Source organism: Lycorma delicatula, chromosome 12 (assembly GCF_047948215.1).
Source record: "Lycorma delicatula isolate Av1 chromosome 12, ASM4794821v1, whole genome shotgun sequence".
Taxonomy (NCBI): Eukaryota; Metazoa; Arthropoda; class Insecta; order Hemiptera; family Fulgoridae; genus Lycorma; species Lycorma delicatula.
This window is the reverse complement of record NC_134466.1, coordinates 72,132,183-72,156,557: the sequence shown is the minus strand read 5'-3', so window position 1 is coordinate 72,156,557 and position 24,375 is coordinate 72,132,183. Positions and strand designations below refer to the sequence as shown.

Genomic DNA, 24,375 nt, shown 5'->3' with positions numbered 1-24,375 from the left:
CCAGGGGAAGCCCGCTGGGTTCTGTTCTCGTTCACCTGCTGTGCAACCTGGTATTTGACGGATTTCTGAGACTGACATTCGTAGAAAGGGTCACGGCCCAGGCGACCCTCACATTAAGTATAAAGGCTGTGTGATCAGCCGAGTTAGAGTTCATAAGTACGTAAGCGTCTCTGATGCACAAGCTTAGGAGGATTGCTGGGAAGGATTACGGGCTATCGGGCCGTCATTTGTACACGGTGTACTGAGGTGTCTTCGAAAGTATGGTCTTTTATGCTGCGTCCGTTTGGGCCCATAGGTTGGACAGAAACAGAGCACTTATTCAGAATTTAATTAATAATAATTGTTTATTTAATCGGGTCGGTTCCAATCCGACTTCATCTCTTTTTTTAATTTAAATACATTGATTTATAAACGATTATTAACCTCTGATTGTAAAACGATTTTTACAATAAATAATAATTAAATAAAATAAAGAATATGAAAAAATATCCGAATTTATTAATGAAATAAAATTTTTTTAAACTTTTTATTCTAAAAAATGTGTATATGTAATTTAATAGGCGTACAATTAGTCATGCGGTGTCCACGGTATTTTTTTTTATTTTTGTCTTCGTAACTTTGGAGACAATATTGGTGATGGGAGAATCGATCGAAGTTTAAAAATATCAAATTCTGGAATTTTTAAAAAAGTTTCTAGTTTATTTAAATCTTTATTAATAATATTACAATAAAAAATCATCATAATTCACCCCCACCCCTTAAAAAGAAACCTTAGATAACTTTTTGTTGTACATTTTTCAGTGAAATTTTCTTATTTCTTCCATTTAACATACTAAATGAAAATAAACCTAATCGTTTTCTTGGGATATGATTTTGGGGGTAGGAGAGCAGAAAAAGTAATAAAATAACGAATTTTTTAAACTTTTTTTCTTGAATCATTATTTTTTCACTATATAGAAATAATTAACCGGTGTCAGGAAAATATTAAAACAGCCTGACACCGGCCAAAAGCCGCAACTTCAAATACATTCTTAAGAACAACAATCAAAACATACCAAGTTTACGTAGGAAACCTCAGGAGTGAAGCGGTTTCCTGTTTCCTTCTTCGTTAAAGCTGAACGAACAGCTTCTGCTATATACCTGCGTTAAAATAAAATGCAGGTGATTATCAGCTCTACAAATGACATCTCTCCGAATGATCGCTATGATCGCGGATGTAATGAACATCATTACTATCAGAAAAAGTATTATCTGAATGATGGTTCTTGTACCTCGTATGTTTTAAATGTGTTCAATGCCAAAAAAAATATACTTTAGTAGATTATAAAAATATTTAAAATTTAAAACGTTCTGTAATTTACTGCATTTACAACTAAAAGTAATGAAATGCAATAAATCCACGATCGGAAAGGATTTTTCTTGGTTATAAAATTATATTTTCTTTTTTAATAATTATTTTATTTAAATAAGTGTTCGGATATAACAAAAAATAGAAATTAGTTTGTAAAAAAATATTCAAAATCTATTTGTTTATTCCACAATTTCTTTTTTCCTTATAGCTTTACAAAGGGAAACAATGTTTCCCGATGTTAATGAAGATTCATTCCAGCGTAATAGAATTTACAGTTATTATTCAAAAGCGATACCGGCAACAATTTATTATGCGTCTAATCTTTGTGATCATTAATAAAAATTAGATTATGCCGAATAAAATAATCGTAATTAAATAAAAATATATTTATATACATCGGTAATAAGCGTTGTAAATGCAAAGATAGAAATTTAAATTTAAAAAAATGAATTTATAAAATGATACCCTGTAACCGGCCGCTACTTCACTTTTCTTATTTTAAGTTTGGTATTATAAAAAAAGATTTTAACTCAAGACTCGATGACATGAAGATTCAATATCGTCAACCGTTAAGAGTAACGTTTAGCGTTCTAGAAGCTTTTGCGAGAAAGAAAAATTAAAAGAAAAAAATTTTAATTTTAAAGTTTTTTAAACGGTGTTTCCGTACTTTTATTTAACGATAGTTTTCTGCATTGCTGTTACAATAAGTTTCCGATAATTGTTTTCTAACTTAAATTTATTTTATTTTCAGTCGCCTAGCGCAAAGGCGTATTTCTCTTTTCTTATAACGAGCCAAATTGGTTTTTATTCTAATTTCAATATAAATTTTCCGTAGGAATCTGTAACCGGTTTTATTTTCTTTAAAGAATAATTTCGCACCGTCTTGACAAAATTAATTTTACGTTTAATATTTCCAATCTTAGAGATTAGTTTGCTTAACGCGATCTCGTTAACGCTAAAATTACGTTTATTTATTTATTTTTTTCAGTGTCTGTATTCTTTTGTTTTACGAAAAGTGTAAGCCAGTTGTTGTTTGATTATTATCCTGTCCTTACAATCTTTTTAAAATGAAGATTGTAGAAAAAAAATTTGGTCGATTTCCTTTCTACGTTCACGTATTAATGACTATTTTATTAATACCGTTGAACTCATCTGTATTTTAACTTCCCGACTAAAATTCTGTCGATGCTGAAACAGCATAGCTATAAACAAATAGTATAACGATTTGGGTTTTGGGGCTTTTGTAGATGCTGAAGTTTGTAAGCGCTATTAGATAAAAAAACTCAAAATAGAAATTTCTGGAATTGTGTGTTCGTAGCATACCTGTATTTTTATTAATTACTTCAGACAGACTCGACATAAACACTTGGAAAACGACTCAAAATGTTCTTTATGAGGTATTGATAGGATTAAATTTTTGAAAAACAAAGTCGAGGGAGGGCTAGTTTTCGTTATTTTGAATTTTTATATAGCGATTGTAGAAAATTGAGATTTAGTAGAATGAAAGTACGTATTAAATAAGTTTTAAATCGATCGGTTTAACGGTAGGAATATTCAACATAATTTCTAATCGGATTTTGCCTCCTACCTAGTAAACGAAAACCAGTTTACAAAAAAACAATTGAAAGTTGCTACAAATAGTCGGTTGACTATAAATCGGTTGATTTTTCGTCTCCATTGGACAAGGGAGAATCAAACAATCCATTTTTTTCGAATTATTTATTAATATTGCATCAGATTGAACCAACCGATTGAAAAAAAATAATATTCATCGTTTTTTACTTGGGTTTTTTAATCCGTTTTACAGTCTTTATAGGGGATAATACTATTTCGCTATAAAAACATCTATATCTGTTTATAGTTTTCTTCGGGTCATTTTATCAAATAATATCGCAATACTAATTTTACGTAACATTTGCATTCTATTTCTGTTTAACGTACGAGAAAAGATAAAAGATTTACTGAAAGTGAACGCTGCATTTAGGGATGAAAACTTACTTAATCAGGTACGGTTACTTAATTCACAAAACCTCATTAAATCTATTCGGTAGAAGAGAGAGTGTTGAGTGTGTCTACGAGCGAATGTGTTATACGATGTCGATAATTAGACGCAAAAATTATTTTACTATTTAATTTAATTGTATTTTTAAGGGCTCCTTTTTGCATTTTGTTACAGATATATTTATTGATCGGTCAACTTATACTGTACTTTTTAATGTTTGTGGTAGCTTTATATAATAAATTAAAATAACTAAGGTAATAAATTAATAGTTCAATTTAAAATATTTAATTAATCTATCCGTATACAATCTACCGATTAAAAAAAAAAAAAAAAAAAAAAATGTGGCATATTTTATTGTAGTGTTTCTAATTCTGGTGTACATTATTATATTGTATTTTGGGATAATATTTAGATTTCAAATAAAATAAAAAACAAACGTGTAATATTAAATCGATTTTATTACGAGACCGGTAAAGGATTTTGAAATTTCAAGGAACGATTTATTTAGGTTCAACGGCACAAAACAATCGCGTATTAGTTAAACAATCTGTAACCTATGAATTCGTTTCAAAATCGAAAGGCAAATTTATAAATTGACTACGTATATTTCGATAAATGGATTTGCGTAATTTGATACGGTAACGGCATTTTGAGTATAAGTAAACCAATTTCAAATTCTTCTACCTTTTTATTATTTTTTTCAAAATTAGACGTTCATAATTAAAATTAATAATTATTAATTTTAATTAAAGATTAAAAAACAGATCACAAACTAGAAAAGTTAGCTCTCCGACTAATGAATATATAAGGATATTTTCACTAAACAATAATACTTATGCGATAAAAATGGTAATTAAAAATTATTATGGAATAAACTGGAAACGGTGTTCATAATTTCCAAAATAATGGATCGTATTTGTTTTTTCGATTTAATAAATCAAAAGGATATCTCGATGCTGTGTGACACGACTGAGTGTCGTCAGTACGAGGAAATCGTACGAATCAATAAATTAATACATACATTTACGTAATAAATATTTTCTAAATAAATAAAATCAAAATATTTTCGTATATTCTACTTACATTATTAAAGTCGTGTTTTGCCTGATATCCATTTATAAAATTTTATTTGTCGCTTATTAAAACATTTCATCACAAAACTTTCTTTCACCGCAGTATATCGCATTAATGAAGGAAATACGCTAATGAAAATTAAACATATTAAAAAAAACTTGCAATCCAAAAGCAGCATAATTCAAATTCTTATTTTACTTTATTTTAAATACATAAATTTTAATTTAATCATTTAAAGGCTGTTACAAAAAAAAAGAAAAAGATTAATTTTAAAATTAATGATTTATCTTTGCTAACTATATACAACTTAATTTTAGTTCTCTCTCTTTAGACAGCATTACGGGCTGATGAAAAAAAAAACTTTTACGATGACTAATATTTTCATGCCTCACCCTCTAATCGACATGAACAGTGGGGGGGAGAGAGAGAGTGTGTGAGAGAGAGCGCGCGCGCAGCGGTCACGTACACTCCATTTGTTAATTTTTTTTCTATAGTATCACTTGTCCTTGAAAGCATTACAAATACTAGCGTCTGTCTTTTTGTTTTAAACTATTGTCAGTTTTAACTGAATTCTTTTTTTTTACCACAAGCGGCAGTGTAAATATAAAAAGAGAAAACTCTTTTATGTTATAGTCTAAAATAGACTGTAACATATATATAAATATATGTTAAAGTTTTACGGTTGTTTCATCAATTCCTTTATAGATAGATATACATAACTCTTGTACGAACAAATACAAAAAAATTTCAATAAATAAAACTTTTTTTCAGGCTTAATAGGGAATATAGAATGAGAAATTAAATAGATTTCTGTCTTCACCAAAACACGAATATACATTTTATATACCGATTCAAAATGTTTATAATGATCGCCAAATGGTTATCTAATTAATAAACATCATTACTTTCATAGTAAATATTACTCTTAATTAGTAATATTATAGTAGCACATATTTTACATACATCACAGTCATTAGAAAAAATAGAAATAATATGTAAAACAAAAAATTAATGTACGAGTTTTGCGCAAAATCCTTTAAAAAAAAGAATGACAGAATATGAATCATCAAACCACAACGATCCAATGATGTTGCCAATGTGTTGTGTTTACCTTCAAACCGTTTGTAATCTTTGCAACGAATCTTACATGCGTAATAATGTAATAATAATATTGAATACGTAATAAATAATTTGATCAAACCGAGTAATAAACCCACCGGGTCGGTCTAGTGGTGAACGCGTCTTCCCAAGTACTCTCGACTTGGAAGTCGAGAGTTCGAGCGTTCAAATACTAGTAATGGCAGTTAGTTACTTTTATACGGATTTAAATACTAGATCGTGGATACCGGTGTTTTTTGGTGGTTGGATTCGATTAACCACACTTCTCAGGAAAGGTTGAACTGAGACTGTACAAGACTACACTTCATTTACATTCATTCATATCATCCTCTGAAGTATTATCTGAACGGTAATTCCCGGAGGCTAAATACGAAAAAGAAAAAACTACGTAATAAATAATTTGAACATCTGCCCGAATATTTGTACATCTGAGAAACGGTACAATTCACAGAGCTAAACACTGTCGAAACAATTTTACCGAATGCATTTACGGAATTACTCTTGCACTTCTCACCGATAAATTTATCGACGATGATAAGACAACACTCGCCGATAACTTCTTATCTTGGTTATTATCTGTACTATAAAAATGTACAGAAAAACAGAACGGGAACGGAATATCATTTCATCTGTAAGCACACAAAACACACATTGTGAAAGTTATTTTACGATTGCGTGCGTTACATTTTACTTTGGTAATAAAGATGAAGATGATTTTGAGGCCGTTTCTTGAAAAAAAATTACGAACATTCTTACTATCAAGATAACATTCTACGTTATATCTGCGGATTTACAGCAAGACGAGTTGCGATGCGAGAATTGTAGTTCTCAACTTGTACCGGACAACAAAAATCTTAGTTCGTTCACTAGTTTGGTAGACTTTATCGCTAAAGGTAGATCGATTAGGCTCATCAAGGCCTACAGAAGACCGTTTAGTTTACGTATAAGAGATTTCAGTTACACTGTCTAGAACAGCAACCGATGCGAGTGAACTCGGGCGTGTAACTCAACGACTACCTGAAAAAATAGGCGACTTATAAATTCATACTTTTCAAGGTAATCGATAATATAATTTTTTTAATCGAATACAATCATTTAGCTTAAGAAAAGATTATTACTGCTGTTATATAAAGTCTGAAAGCTTTATCTGTATTTAATTATTCATCTGTACTATCTTTACGTAGTATTCATCGGTATTCGATAAACTACAACGAAAAAGATTTGTGAAGTTATTTACACGGTAAACTACGGTAAGAATTTAATAAATTATTTAAGCGCTTATTTATACGAATAACTAATTCGACGTGAGGTCGACGGATAAATGAATTTAATTACCGGTTTTACTAAATATTTAAAACGTAAATATATTACACAAACGGAAGTTTAGAAACCGTACGAAAATTAATACTCGTAAATAACGGGATTCTAATAAAACCTGATCGGTTGTTGTCTGATTAGACGTAAGAGAACGGGGGAAACTATGTACAGGACCAGATTTACAATTCTCGGCCAGCAATCCATATATATACGGTATATATCGATGATTACAATAAAGTAAATAGGGGAATAAGCAGAATCGGTGGAATAGATGAGGAAGCGGCGTGACATACAAAGCGCTATTATCGTAATTATAAAACGCTCACCTCACCTCGGAACAAAACAACGTAATTACTCGTAGTAATTTTGGCGGTTTTTTTAACAATGACATAATATTATGTAGGGACAGAGTCTGCTGTTCTCCGACGACGTATTACTCCGTAGTAACCTCCAGAAAAATCAACTCGCGCAGTGAAAACGAAACAATAATAACTCTTGGAATGTTTGTCGATCGGTGTTGAACTTTAGGTACGTCTGAAACGCGCAAAAGAATTCCAAAATATGTTTTATTAACCGTCTAACAACTAATTTTATTCCTGTTTGTTCAGAGGAACGGCGATCAAAATCCGGCCATTTATCGAGCGATAACTTTCGATCAGAATTATTTTTAAATTTAAAAAAAATACGTTCTTTTAGATAAACAGAATGAGAAAATGACTTCGGTAAATAAATATTAGTTGCCTACTGTATTTTTTTTTATATATAGTTTCATTCTTTTCGTAATATCTGTTATTACGGAAACAATGAAACTATTTTTTTAAATTCTTTTAAAATAATAGCTATACTTACTGTTTAGGAAAGGTAGAATCTCAGTTACCAAGTATTGACTTAAGAGTCAAGTTGCTGTTGCGATCATAATAATGAAAAAGATTTTCTTACTCGGCTTATAAAGATGTTTTTTTTCTTATTAGAAGTAAATATAACCGACAGAAACAGCTATCACTATAATAACCGTCGGTAGCCAAAAGGTCGACGACCCGAAACATAAAAATCGGGTGATGAGAAAATTTTAATTATATTATTAACATTTTAAAATCCGTCCAAGTTTTACAAAGGCGTAAAGTCGAATCGGGTTAAAAAGAACACTAAAACGTAATTATTTTTCTTTGTTTAGTTTTCCTTTAATTTTTACGCGATTCAATAACGTAATGAAACCGCATAGGTAAGCAGAAAAACAACCAGAAAATAAAACATAACAACCTTGTTATTTTATCATCATTACGGGGCGAGTTTTTAAGCTTTAAAAACATTGGAAAATATGTACGGCGACACTCGACTATTACAAAATGTATAATTATAATAAACGATAATTAATTACTAATATAAAACGACGACAAAATTAATAACTAATAATGTTATTATTTATCGAAGTCTATTTAAACAAATTATACTTTTCTATTAAGTAGCGGTCACAATACACGGTTTTCTCTTTAGTCGGCAATTAAACGGAAACATTTTTAAACAAACGGCTGTATTACGTATCGATTAATAAAAAATTGTACCGTTAATGAAAATGGACAAACGTTTCCTATCGCTCGAATAAAGGAAATGATTTTAATAAACTTAAAGGGTGAAGTAATCCCGACCTCGATTCTATCTTACGAGATAAAATGTTTAATCCTTAGACTTTTTTTTTTGTCTTCAGTCATTTGACTGGTTTGATGCAGCTCTTCAAGATTCCCTAACTAGTGCTAGTCGTTTCATTTCAGTATACCCTCTACATCCTACATCCCTAACAATTTGTTTTACATATTCATAAACGTGGCGTGCCTACACAATTTTTTCCTTCTACCTGTCCTTCCAATATTAAAGCTTTAGACTGTTTTTAGCTGATTTCGCTTTCGACTCGAATCGTCCTAAAACCAAATTACACTTAAAAGCTGAGATTTTAGATTTACATTATAATTATTACTTTAATAGTTTTTCGTTCGCGTTACGTTTTTGGGTTTTTGTACTATTTCCTAAATATATTTTTTTTATTGCTAATAGCATTTACTAACTACGATGTATAATTATTTTATGTACTTGAAATAAATATAAGATATTTTTTTAATTTATACATATAAAACAGAACATTTTGCAGCCTTCCTGTTTTGCAAGTCCAAGTCGAGTTGTGTACGCTGTAAACTTCATTAATATCATTTATTCCTCGATCACAAAAAAAATTTACTATTCGCTCGCATCGATTGGATTAATGTTCATGAATTTCTAAATAACGTATCGTTTTGCGATTTTTTAATGCTCGGGATATCTGATCGACATTTTGAAAAGAAAAGAATACAAAGTGAAGGTATATTATAATAACGCGATGAAAATTACACGAATATTATAATAACGCAAAAAAATATGTACTACGTATGTGAAGAAGATGACGGTAGGAGAGTACAGTATAGACTTAATATCTTGTTCTATGACAAACTCTGTGTTATGTAACGGTAAGTAGATCTTTTTCACGTTAAATTTTCCGCATCGCGGCAAATAACAAATTCAAACTCCGCTTTCAATTAATTACCGTTTTTAATTTTTACGGTATTTTGTACATTAATAACACAAACGTTTTACGAAAGTAAATTTTTTCACGTTCTACTCTACCTCACGCGTATATATCGCAACACCTACTCTTACCTAAACCGGCGTCTTAATAGAAATAACAAATACAAAGAAATGAATGATAAAATTCTAACAAGCGTCAGCTACAATTTTGTGGAACGTGTTTACCCTAACGCCTCCGATAAAGTTTCTCGAGTTTTCGCGCCATTTATATCAGAATGACATCGGGGTTTTTATCGTTACTCTGAAACAATTTGATGATAATCGTAAGAAAATACGGTTATAAAAAAAAAATAATATCTCCACATCGTCTATCTAAAAAATGTAATTTACCGATTAGACATTTTTCCACTAAAAGGAGAAAACTATAATCGGGAATTTCCTTTACAGAATAAAAAATTTAAGTTTAATGAAGAGAAGGCTTGAAAGTTTATTGAAAAATACATACAAATACATAATATCGAGTTTTAGTTAAGAACAGTGTACTACACTATTTTTATAACTTTCAAAGTAATCTTTCAGCTATTTTTAGAGTAGAGTTTTTAAGTAGAGTTAGCAATTTAGCAGTTTACTAAGTCACTGTGATCGCTATTATTCTGTCAGTTTGATACTCCTTAAAATTTGTTGATCGTAATAACAACTTGCTACTACTACGCTTTCTTAATATGTTACTTCAGTTTCGTGTAAGAATTTGTGTGTGCGCGCGCGTGTGTGCATATTACCTCGGTTAAACTTTTAAGTGTGCACCTTTCTTTCTTTTTTTTTGCTGTTTAGCCTCCGGTAACTACCGTTTAGATAATTCTTCAGAGGATGAATGAGGATATGTATGAGTGTGAATGAAGTGTAGTCTTGAACATTCTCAGTTCGACCGTACCCGAGATGTGTGGTTAATTGAAACCCGACCGCCAAAGAACACCGGTATCCACGATCTAGTATTCAAGTCCGTGTAAAAATAGCCGGCTTTACTAGGACTTGAACGCTGGAACTCTCGACTTCCAAATCTGCTGATTTGGGAAGACGCGTTCGCCACTAGACCGACCCGGTGGGTCGATTTAAGTGTGCACCTAAATTCACATAAAGTTTGCAAGTCGCTAGATTTAATATATACTGTAAAAAGACGGTTTTAGTTATATCTTGAATTATAAAATTTCACTCTTCTGCGGAAGTACGAAAACGAGTAAGGTAAAGGACCTCGTTTGAAAAGTTACACGATGGAGACGCGATTAACACCATATACGACCTCCTTTGCTTCCCTTACTTGTGTATTATATTAGGTTACTTTTGATACATTTGATCGGGGAAAGAAATTATACGTGGTTTAAATTTAACCGGTCCAAGCCAGAATCAAATACGCTACCTTTAAAATAACCGATACTTTTTAACGCTTAGCGTTATCGGTTAATGGATTTTTATAAATATCAATTAGCTTATAAAACGCTTCCTCGACTTATAAAAAATAAGAAAAAAGTCTTTTAATTTTTTTTTAAATAGCCATTTCTGACTAAAATAGCCGATGTTCGGAAAATGTTAGGTCTAAAAGCGCCTAAATTTGGCTAGGAAAACGAGAAAGATTAGTTAATAGGGCGTATTTCACACGAAAAATCAAGTAACCTTCAAATATCGGTAGAAAAGGGGTTTTCTTCTTTTTTCCTACTGCGATTAAATAAGAACCGCTATGAAAAGTACAAATTCAACAAAATACAGGATTGCGATCACAACATATTAAGATAGCCGCCGTATCGCTCGACCCGATTAAATAAAGTCAAGTTGCCGAATAATATGTATCGGGTCAGAAAAATATAATTAAAGAAACATCTCAGAAAATATTTTCTGTACTGCCGGCTTAATTTTGTTAACAGTTAAGCGAGCACGTCTTAAAAACGAAACAAAATTATTATGAAACACACCCGAAACGATTTACCGATAAGTAATCTGACTGCACACAGAGAGCTCCATCGTCACTCCCCACTCTGAACAGTATTGATATAGTAATAAATAATATTGCGTTACGTCGATGATGTAATTCGCGGTATGTTTTTGATAACAACGGGGTTTGTTGAATTATTCTAGCCGTATTGCGACATCGACTAAACTGTTGGTTCTCAAACAACGTTGTTCCTGCGACCTTGACCGAAAACAAGCATTGGAAAAGGCAAGGAAGGAAATATAGTGGCTGAATACGGGCTGGGCAAAAGGAATGAAAGAGGGGACCGACTTATAGAGTTTTGCATGAAGTATAATTTAGTAATTGCCAACACCTGATTTAAAAATCATAATAGAAGAATATACACTTGGAAAAAGCCAGGCGATACTGCAATCAGATATAATCTATCTGATAAGATAGATTATATACTGCAATCAGATATAATCTATCTGATAAGATAGATTATATCATGGTTAAGCAAAGATTTAGAAATCAACTCGTGGACTGCAAAACTTACCCTGGAGCAGACATTGATAGCGACCATAATTTGGTGATAATGAAATGTAGATTGGGTTTTAAAAACCTGAAGAAAAGGTGTCAGATGAATCGGTGGAATTTAGAGAAGCTTGAGGAAGAGGAGGTAAAGAAGATTTTTGAGGAGGACATCGCAAGAGGTCTGAGTAAAAAAGATAAGGTAGAAAATGTATAAGAAGAATGGGAGAATGTTAAAAAGGAAATTCTTAAATCAGCAGAAGCAAACTTGGGCGGAATAAAGAGAACCGGTAGAAAACCTTGGGTTTCAGACGATATATTGCAGCTGATGTTTGAACGTAGAAAATATAAGCATGCTAGTGATGAAGAAAGTAAAAGGAACTATCGGCAATTAAGAAATGCTATAAACAGGAAGTGCAAACTGGCGAAAGAAGAGTGGATTAAAGAAAAGTGTTCAGAAGTGGAAAGAGAAATGAACATTGCTAAAATAGACGGAGCATACAGGAAAGTTAAGGAAAATTTTGGGGTACATAAATTAAAATCTAATAATGTGTTAAACAAAGATGGTACACCTATATATAATACGAAAGGTAAAGTCTATAGATGGGTGGAATATATTGAAGAGTTATACGGAGGAAATGAATTAGAAAATGGTTTTATAGAGGAAGAAGAGGAAGTTGAGGAGGATGAAATGGGAGAAACAATACTGAGATCTGAATTTAAGAGAGCATTAAAAGATTTGAATGGCAGATAGGCTCCTGGAATAGACGGAATACCTATAGAATTACTGCGCAGTGCAGGTGAGGAAGCGATTGATAGATTATACAAACTGGTGTGTAATATTTATGAAAAAGGGGAATTTCCGTCAGACTTCCAAAAAAGTGTTATAGTAATGATACCAAAGAAAGCAGGGGCAGATAAATGTGAAGAATACAGAACAATTAGTTTAACTAGTCGTGCATCAAAAATCTTAACTAGAATTCTATACAGAAGAATTGAGAGGAGAGTGGAGGAAGTGTTAGGAGAAGACCGATTTGGTTTCAGGAAAAGTATAGGGACAAGGGAAGCAATTTTAGGCCTCAGATTAATAGTAGAAGGAAGATTAAAGAAAAACAAACCGACATACTTGGCGTTTATAGACCTAGAAAAGGCTAAAAAGATAACGTAGACTGGAATAAAATGTTCAGCATTTAAAAAAATATAGGGTTCAAATACAGAGATAGAAGAACAATTGCTAACATGTACAGGAACCAAACAGCAACAGTAGCAATTGAAGAACATAAGAAAGAAACCGTAATAAGAAAGGGAGTCCCATGACAACATGGGACTCCCCCATGGATCTTGCTGATGAGACTATTGACGATTCAGTTTTAGAAAATATTGAGGATAATATTCAGAATGCAAAATATATGATACTCGACAAGTGTAAAGATAACGTTTTAGATAATCGTCTACATAAAATATTCAATGAAATTGACAGTGCTAGTAGTGATGGATTCAGTAATGACAAATCATTAGTATTTGAACATGATATAAAAATTAATAATAATGATGTAAGTGATAGATTAGTGGAGTGTAATAAACAAAATATTAATGACGCTAAGAGATATACTTGTAATCATTGTGAAAAAACATTCCAAGTCAAAATATAATCTAGTAAAGTATCATAATAATATTCATATCGAAAAAAAAAGTTACCATTGTACAATATGTCAAAAATCATTTTATCGGAGAGGTGATTTTAACAGACATTTTTCTTCTCATATCGCTGAAAAAAGATTTAAATGTAACACTTGTGGAAAATCTTTTAATAATAATCGTAATTTGCAGAGACACCTTCTAATTCATACAGGGAAGAAAAAAGTTACATGTAATATTTGTTTACAGTCTTTTAATAGGAGTAGTACTTTAAAGAAACACCTTGCAATTCATAATAGTGATAAAAAACATTCATGTAATATTTGCTTTAAATCTTTTAATCAGAATGGATTATTAAAGATACATCTTTCCACTCATACTCGTGAGAAAAAGTACTCGTGTAATATTTGCCTGAAATCTTTTGGTCAGAGGTGTACATTTATCTACTCATGACAATGAGAAAAGTTTTTCATGTAGTATTTGCCTGAAACCTTTTAGTCGCTGTGATACTTTGAAAAGACACCTCTCTATTCACACTGGTGAGAAAAAATTCTCATGTAATTTTTGTCAAATGTCATTTTTTGAAAATTATCGATTAAAAATACATCTTTCTGTTCATACTGGTCAGAAAAGATTTACATGTGATTTTTGTGATAAGTCTTTTAATAGAAAAGATAGATTTTTAAAACATATTGATTTTCATAATGAAGAAACGAATTGTGTAAAATTGTTTTCATAAGATTGTATACATATAATTCACCCAAGATTAAGATATGATGCATGATTTAAAATTAGTTATATTTTTTTATTTTAAATAAATTTTCGTTTGAAATTAGTGTTTTATTTATATATAAGTCATTCATCTTGTTTCTACGAGTTATTTATTAAATTTATTTCTACTCTAATACATACAAATTCTGTTCAAAAACTAGCTGTAGGCCAAGGAAAAAATAATTTCCTTAACCCAGTCTTCCATTGCTGGAAGTTCTCCTTTGGTAACGTTGTTAATTGTGCTGTCACGTTTACTTTTGTCCTCTCAGCCCTCAAATTGGAACACTTTCATAGGGTTCTTTACCTTGGGGAAGAATCAGAAATCATATTTGAAAAGTAAGGAGCCCACAAAACCGAAAGAAATTTTTGCTTGGCAAAGAAATCATGAATTGGACACTAGGAATGGAGAGAAGCATTGTCATGATGTGACAACCTGAAGTCCAGTTTCTTACAATGAATTGTATCTTAGTTTTAATGCTATTTCACTAATATTTTAATGTCCAAGAAGGAGCCTCGTGTTATTATTTTGACTCAGGTGATGATAACGGAATAGCGTTTTTCGCCCCCCCCCCCAAAAAAAGAGTTCTGCATTAGATTATGAAGTAGCCATTGTTGTTAATACATAATGTGATGTGTATTCATAAAGTCATGGGAACATAAATTTTTGTTTGTACATCATATTACATTGTATGTAATGTAAAAGAAAGAAAGAAGATAGAATTAAGGGGAATTTGACAATTTTAAGTAAGGGAGACCAATATTGCTAGATAATTTGGTTCTAAAATAGATTAATTAGATACAAATTTTAGTTAAATGTCATTGAAGAATAGGCTCAATCAGGAAACTTCAGTAACCTCAGGATTTCAATTTTAAATATATTCAGAAAAATATTAATTGAGAAAGAAAAATAAACACCTTTTTGTTTAAATTTTAACATAATTAATATGTGTAATGTAGTTAAATTTTTGTTACCTCACTTTATTGAGATTATATTTTATTTAACACTAGTAAGCATGACTAGCCTGAGTAGGGAGTAAAAGTAGAAAGAGTACATCTAAGTCAACCATTCATTTCAGAGCTTTCTGGAACGATTGGTTTGGTTTTTTATTAATAGAGGTAGATATATATATATATATATATCATTAAAAAATAAAGAATACCAGGGCATGTTTTACGAATGGAAATAAATAATTACTCCATGTTCATATAAACATAGATTAGTCAGGAATTATTTGAATATGGAATTTACAAACCAATGGATATATCACCAATGACTTATTATTTGTAGGGTCAAACTAAATCGTTATTATATGAAGAAAATTATAACAGATTTAGTGACTAAATTCTCAACAATGAAATTATATGAATCAGTTTGGAATACTATGTGGTTCTAAAAGTAGAAGCGAGAACGTAACAATTTTCAGTAATTTAAAAGAAACATATTTTTTAATGAAATGGTAGTCATGATGGAACAGAACGTTGAATTAAAAGATGTTAAAAATATAATCTTAATCAAATTTTTCGTTTCGTCATAATTAAAAAAAAGTAATAATGACTTCTCGATTAATAATATAATGCCAAAATTCTTACGAATTTTACTATTCAAGAACAAAGAAAATGAACGGCTTAGTCCCAAGATGTAGTAATTACATTGGATATCAGCTGATATTTATTTATTATCATTACCAACATGACAAAGCTGTAATACTATCGAAGACAATTTTTTTGTTGAGATATTTAATTTCAGATTAGTTCTTATTACAGTTATATTTATTTTAGGATAGTAGGTCTATATATTAATATAACCTCAACTAGTATTTCCTTGTTTTTTCCTGAAAAATGTATTTTTTTCTTTGAAGGTTTGAAATTTTAAATATTTTTTTGAATATTAAGAAAACATTTTTCAGAGATTTATACCATTTTGTTATGAAACATTTATAGAAATAATGTTGATAATGGATAAGAAAGCATTGTGTCGTTTCTTCCCGTGCGTCGTGGTATCTGTTGTGACTTTAGGCAGTTGTCAGAGGGTACTTTGTTAAGTTGTTATAAAGTGAGTTTTAACAAATTTTCGCAAAGAGTAAGTTGATGTGTTTTGTATCATTAGACTGTGATTAGTTAATTTTTCACCTTAAAACATTTTGTAAACGACTGTCGGTCATCAAATTTTCAAGTTAGTGAGTTCAGAACTATTGACCAAAGATGATTTTTGAAAGCCTCGTATTGTTAAAAAAATAATAGTAGGCTGATGAAAATAATTTTACTTGGAAATATTTTTGTAAATCTAACCCAACTATGGTTTTTTTTCAGTGGTTAACATTAATGTATTATGCGTTGTGCTTCTTATTATTGTACTTATTCGATTAATTTACAATGGTTTTGTTTCATTTCAAACTTTGTTTTATTAAATTTATTTTGTTGATTGTTTGTGGGGATAATGTTTTATAAAGCTGGTTCAGCTAATAATTCAAGTGAAATGTTAGCAAACCCAAAGTGTTCAGATAAATTCACGAAACATATATTCTCAACTTAATGAAAACAGTATAACTAACATAACACATTTAATATATTGTTTCCACTCATTTTTTAACAAATTAATTCACTTAATATCATGTCGAATTGAAGCATTACACATATTACAAGCAAAGAGCTGGATGCTAAACAGTTAACAATGAATTGAAATTATCATTATAATCTCAGAAAGGATTAAAAATATTTCATAGAATTTAAAACTGAAAACTGTTTCAGTTGTTAAGTCTTCAGTTAATTAAGGAATAAGTAGAGGGAAAAATTTATAATTATATTTTAATCATCAAAAAAAATTTAGCTTAAAATCATTAAACCATTGAAACTTGCAAATCAGATTGCCTGCCATTATCTAATGCATACCACTCGAGTAGATAAAAAAAAGAACCTTAAACTAAAGAAATATTCCTATCATAAAATGTGAAGGATGGGGTATTATTTTGTATATCACGATTGTAAACTTTCACAATAAGATTTTTAATGTTACTTTGGCTAGATTTAGGAAATTGGTTTCTGTCACTAGAAGTGCCAAAGATGAAATTAAATTTAGTCAAAAGAGTGGGCTTTATAAGGTGCTGTAAATTCAGTAAAGGATACATGGTCGAACTGAAAGAAATATATAAAGTAGAATTTGCTCATAAATACTGAAAACCAGATCAGTTGACTGTAGCTCTACATTTATTTGAAACTATTATAAAATTTGTTAGAAACTAGTTAAGAAATGTATGCAAATAAACAATTGTGAAATATGCTTTATCAATAATAATGTGTAATTAGTCATAGGGTAATTGTTTACAATTACAGTTTCACCTCCAGTTTTGACGAAATTTAGAATATACATTATTTAGAACCAAGTTATTCGTTACAATTGAGATTTTTCATCAACTCCTTTCTCACAAGTTACATCCCTCTAAATTACACAGTACCCTCCAAATATTTTGTAATTTAACAGTGCATAACTGTAAAATACATTGTTTTACAAAGTAAATAACTTGAAAATTCAATTGATAGGTTAGGTTCGGTGATTCTGTGTACTGAACTTTGTACAATATAAACATAACCCTAATGCTTGCATTGCTCATCAACTTCATCTAATTAACCTTAAATATTAAATTGACCAATTCTTACGTCGAGTTCATAATTATATATCACAAACATTATTTAATCGAAAATAATGTATTTTGTACAAATTTAATGTTACTAACTCAACCTTGACCTAAACCTAACTAAACTCAGTTGAATTTCACTTAAGCCAAGTTACTTACTCTTTAAATAATATATATTGCTGGTGCATTCCATTTTAATTCAACAAATGATCAATGCATCACTATTTTTGATTATATTTGGTATATAACTAACCCACCTTGTAGTGGCCAAAAAATATTTTTTATTAGTTTTCAGGCTATCAATTTGTGTTTGTAAAATGGCATAAGGGTTCTTGCTACCCCAAATATGACAATTATGATGAACGCAGTTAACACCACTGAACAAATACACATACATCACTTTATTTCTGTGTTGTGCAGCGGTAATACATGCATGAGTTGCACAGAGAGAATATCATCAAAGATTTTGGATTGGTAGGATTTCCAGCCACAGAAAATTTGCTTGAATGTTTTTGTGCTTATATACCACTTCATCACTGCCTTGATATTACTTCATATACTGCTGCATAGCAAGAACCATATCCTGTTAGTGAAGAAGAAATCTTAATTCAACACATTGAACGTAACCTGGGCATGTGTACCAGAAGAATCCTAGTTCTCCAACTAGCAAGTGTGTTCCTGCAATTTTTAAAAATTAGTTGTTTTTTATAATTTTTTACATTATTGATAAATTCTCATTTTAACTTTGTAAATGCAAATTCTTTTGTGCTTAATTTGCAGATGAAATTGTGTTCATCATTAGAGTAAAATATTATGACTAATGCATTTAAAAAAAAAAAATTATTGATTTACTGTTGATGGTGCATTATACAAACTTTTCCCTAATCTTTTCAAGGAGTACCAGTTAATTTTGAGGAGTACCAAGTAGAGAGTTAATTTTATACAGTTCATTCATTTGAATGTGGTTGTGTTCAAATCTTTTATTTATATTGAATCTAGAGTAGGGAGGTCTTATGTTTTTGTACTGTTTTTGATTTTTTGGTTTCCCTTGTTGGAAAAGAGAAATTATTAAAGAGGTAGTTGGTTGAAAACATACAGTATTTATACATATAAAAAAAGCAAATCAATTTTAGTATTTAAAGGAAGATAATAGTACAAAGGCTTAGTTTATTTTAGTTCTTTTAGAACATATTATTCATTAGATCAGTAGTTATGATGATATGGATTCATTCATTTATTAGATGTTTCCATAGAGTGAGATAAGAGAAAATGGTTGTCAGATATGAAAAAACCACCCTTCTACCCAAAAATATCTCAATCTAATTAAAAGTGTTCCATTGTTTGCATATGGATGATAGTAACAAAGTTGATGCCATATTATATTTGTTTGTTAGAAATTACAGTATGAAGAACAAGCAGGTTGTCGGTTCATTGATGTCTATTAGTGCTTTAAATGATGATGAACTGAACATAATGATTGCCAACTGCCACTGAGGGGAAGCTCGGTCTGATTCCAATGAACGAGCTGGCTTTGCTGGAGATCAGCTCCTGCACTCACAACCCTTCTCTAGGACTACCTTTGTTTTCTGTAGAAGCTTTGTTTTCCCGACTATTTTTTTTATTAAAAATTTACCTCTTAATATAACAGGTTTTTCAAAAAGGATACAACCCTTAGATTAAGATAGAAGTCACACTTAGGTAAATTTTATTTCTCCCTACTTGTCAGTTGGCAACTATGTACTCAAGTTAACAGCTTGTAAAACTGTTGTAACATACTTATTATGCACAAGTGCTTTACCGTATAAATTCATCTATTGTGTTAAAGACTTATCGTGTTTAATATTGAGACTTATTGCACATATAAATCTTATAGACGAGTAAAAGGCGAGTTTCGGATAGAATTTTCCAATTCTCAGTTCTTAATAAGGTATTGCGTTCAATTAATAAATTTTGTGAGACTGGGAAGTGTACACAATTGGCAAAGCACAGGACGACTGTTACTGTTAAGGTAGAAGTTCTGGAGGATGTGAAAGAATGTTGTCTGACTTGCTTGCCCACTATGTCGCTCAGAAAGTTATCTTCAGGCTGTGCTTTCACTATCTACTGCTTTCAGGGCTACTAAAAAACTCGTGACAAAGGGTTATTGTATCTGTGTTGTTCAAGAACTGAAAGAAAGTAGACCGTGGAAATTGTTTACAGTTTTGTTCTTTTGTTGATGACAACTGTATTGAAATTTTGGATCGTGTTTATTTCAGTAATGAGGCATGGTTTCCCTCAGATAGCTACATTAAAGCCAAAACCTCCGGATATGTAGCGCTGAAAATCTTCACTCGTTTCATGGGTTACCATAACACACATGTTACACGTATGTAAAATTGGTGTTTGGTGTGCGATCTTGTGGCATCGTGTTATAACCCTTTATTTTTTGACAATCTGTAGACGGTATGGTTTATTGCAACTTAATTTCCATCAGATTTACATGAATGAGAATATTGGTTATAGCAGGGTAACGCAACGTGTCATACTGCTAATGAAATGACGGATATTTTTTAACGCTTGATAATTTTTTGGCCATAGTTTGATATCAAAAGTGTTGTGGCCTCCCAGATCTTACACCAGCAGACCTTAGTTTTTAAAAATAATCCTCATACATTTGACAACTTGAAAGCGAGATTTCAAACATTACTAAGCAAACATTCTGAAAAGTGGTTGCAAATGTTATGAAATGTGTATGAACCTGCATTGCAATCACAGGAAACCATTTTGAACATCTATTGCAAAGTTATTATAGGTAATTTTGAATATTGTTGTATGCCTTTTATTAACATTAATATTTTTGTAATAAATACATGTCAAAGTGGTTGCATCCTTTTTTAAACACCTGTTATTTTAACCAGGAAAATATTTATGTAACTATCAATATTTTGGTATTCTATTTCTGAAACGTTCAGCCAGAAGATTCTGGAGAAATTGCAAAGGATCTACATGCAATGGGCTTGAGTGGGAAAAAGATGATACCAGCTAATAGTTTAAAATAAATTAAAATATCAGCTTCTTCAATTTTGAACATTGAGTATGAGAGTTCCTTACAAGGTCAATAAGATAAGAACCCAGTTCAGAGCTATAGTAAATCATAAAACTACAGATAAGATTTTAATTGTAAAATCTACACAACACTGATGTTTTAATGAGAAATTTGATGCAGAAATTAAAAATAAAGCAAAGTTTGCATCTACCTCCACTAATGATAAAAAGTTTAATCTGGCAATCTTTTGTAATTTATAAGTTGCAATCTTTTCTAAGTTGCAACTTACTTATGACTATTGTGATTTGACATTAACAAAATTTTCTTTGTGTATTGACTGTTGACAAGTGGAGCTGTTGATTTTTTTAAGGCATTTTCATATTTTCTGTTAATTTAGATATTTTCTAATCTGTTAATTTTGATATTTCCCAGCCATGGCATGTTTTTTAATAGGAATATTCTTGTTTTTTATATTACAATATCAATTAGGCGTATCAGGAGATAAGATGTTGGTTAAGCTATCCTTGCTATTGTATTTTGGCTTTTTATTTCTTAACTTATCACTCCATTTTATAATCTATTTACCTTCTATTTTATAACTATAAATTGTTTATGTATGATGATTCTGTTTATGTAGTGATATATATGTTGCATGCTGTAGTGAAATTTTAACTGAGATCAAGGTAGCTTGGTGTACCATTTATAACATGTCCCTGTTATACAGCAATGCTTAATCACACACTGCTGCAGCAATCAAACAAAAAATTGCAGTACAGCCCAGACTAGTTGCTTGAACCACTCTAGACTATTGAGAGGTCAGTAGTTTAAAGGTGAAAACTTTCAAGTGTGTCATTTTGGGCATTTAAAGACGCATTCTTCAAATAAAATAAAAAATGAAGCAAAAGTATTTATATAAGCAAAAATGAACCCTCTGCAAATCTTGTTTTGGTATGACCGTGTACTCGCATGTCATGTTTTTTTCTGGAGATTACACTGTCTAGTTTTCATGTGGCTGTGTAATACTCATACATCTTATTTTACTGGATGTGAATAACATCAAAAAAAAAAAAATAAATAACTTTCAATGGTAACTTGAATTTTGCTCACAGAAAATAATTACTGGGTTTTTTATCCCTAGCTGGCATTTGGATCGGATTGACTACTAAGCCTGTATGCTGCTGCGGATGCCAATGTTTTTCTGATTTCAACAAATAAAACACTTCCACGCATGGTGGTCCATAGCTGTTGTTGTCCTGGCCTCATTAAGGTTTAGCCTACTGTTTTTTATATCATCATTGATGCGCTTGATCCATGTTTTCTTTGGAGCTATTTGTTGGACTCTCCAACGGGCGGGTTGTTTATGCCAGAGGAGTTTGTATGGTAGTTGGTTTCCACTCATTCTGCAGATTTGGCCAAACCATTCCAGTCTGTTTTTGAATCTGTTCCTCGATTGTTGGCTACTGTTCACAGCAAAGGTGGATATCCTCATTTTTAATGCGATGAAGCGAGACTGATGATTTGGTGTAGGCATCGCATTTGGAACATTTAAAGTTTGCTCAGGTCTTTCTTAAATAATGTCCAGATTTCTGTTCCATACAATAAAATCGGCAGGATCAGGGTTTGGAAAAGACACACTTGGTTCATCAGCGAGATGTTGCTTTGTTTTCACAAACACCACTAAAGGGAAGCAAATGCAGCATTTGCTTGACCAATTTGACTGGATTTTCACTGTAGCTACTTTCTTCTGGACCAGTGAGCCCTAATATTTGAATTCTTGCACTTGTCCAATTTGCACACCATCCGGTTGGACAAGGGTGCATGAGCTTTCTGTTAGTACATGTGTCTTATTCACAGTGAGAGCGAGACAGATAGCGCTCTCCCTCTCTCTCTCTTGCTCTTGTACGTTTATATTCAGATATTTGAATTACTGTAACGTTTCAGCTATTTATACCATTTGCCATAAAGCAGATGGTATTTTTATTATTTTGAGATATATACTGTGATATATCTTTGTTTATTACAAGAAATATATCATGTTTGGCTGATAGCATAGAATTGTTTTTCGGCCAGAAAATACCAAAAAATCAGCTGCATAGTCTCAGATATATATTTTTTAGTAAGTTTTTAAATATGCTTTGATATATCCTTTATTTTCCTTAGTTACTAATACAACAGTTTACTGCTACCTATCCAAAATTATTGCATAATGTTTGACATGCTTAAAGTGAAGCCATGTAGCATTCCCTGATGATTAGGGACAGCTTAATAGATTGAACACAACTAAGTAGATGATTTACTAATTTTTAAGTTTTCACAATATAATTCATTTTTTTGACCGATTCAGTAACATAGTGTAATTTGTATTGTTGCCTGGTATTGGTGAAAATAATACATCAGGTATGTTAATAAATATTTGTACCTATGTTTACTGTGAAAAATTGGATTGTCCTTTCTGACATGTACTTTCATCTTTTGCATTTTCTTTACAATGTTCATTAATTTTAATAGTAATCTTTCATTATTTTTGTTTGCAAGAACATGTTTTTACATATTATTAGTGATTGCTTTGCTTTTCCTTATCTGTTTAGCCAGAAAATGTTTTGGCAACTTTCACTTGATTGAAAATGTGTGATTTTTATTATTTAGGGAATAGAAATTTCATACTTTGATTACAGAATTTCCAGTGATGTATTAATTAATAATAATAATAAATGAAAAAAAATCTTGCTTAAACAAAAATAGCATTAATCAACAACTTGATAGTATCTGCTCATTAGATACACTGCCATTAAATAATAGCAATATAAACATTAATATATTGTGATTAGATGTTAAAAAACCAGTGTTATGTTGTAATATATGTTTGGATTAATAGTCACCATCCTGACTCCTTAGGGAGAAGATACCCCCACCTTGTTGTGATTCTGATTTCTACATCACCTCTGTTCCTAACCCTAATGAGCCAGCCTGACAGTACACCATAGTACAGTACAGCTTATTGACTGAGGGTCAGCAAAACAAGTCAAGACCAATTACATATTGGATTCATCAGCTAGACCTCTTTCAGGATGCTACTGATGCAAAACCTACCTCAGTAGATAATTTTATCAGCGGTTTATTTTATCAGCTTTCACATTTCCTTAGGCTTCTTCAGACATGAATAATTTATCAACCATTTGTGGATGTGTGAACCCTGTGCCTAATTAGGCGCAGAATAAAGATTTATGATAAATGAAACTGTATAAAAAGAAACTCTTGAACAAGAGCAAAAAACCATTTTTCCTTCCTACTGGGCTTGAACAAGTTATGGTTGTAAATTTTTTAATTGCAACTACCTTTTTCATAAGTCTCATGATTTAAATTTCCTTCAAGGCTATAAGTATTCTGCAATATTATGAGCTTCATATGAAAACTAGCTAA

At 31.1% G+C, this 24,375-nt stretch overlaps 1 protein-coding gene and 1 pseudogene across 1 annotated transcript in view; both read left to right on the top strand.

Annotated features, from left to right (window-relative positions):
- The window catches only part of LOC142333483 (dynein axonemal heavy chain 10-like), a 97,518-nt pseudogene that overhangs the window by 16,580 nt on the left and 56,563 nt on the right, over positions 1 to 24,375 (top strand).
- The window catches only part of LOC142332809 (uncharacterized), an 83,387-nt gene continuing 75,308 nt past the window's right edge, over positions 16,297 to 24,375 (top strand). Inside the window, exon 1 of the mRNA XM_075379424.1 lies at positions 16,297 to 16,351. The gene's annotated coding sequence lies outside the window, so the exon portion shown is untranslated. The remainder of the gene's footprint in view (positions 16,352 to 24,375) is intronic.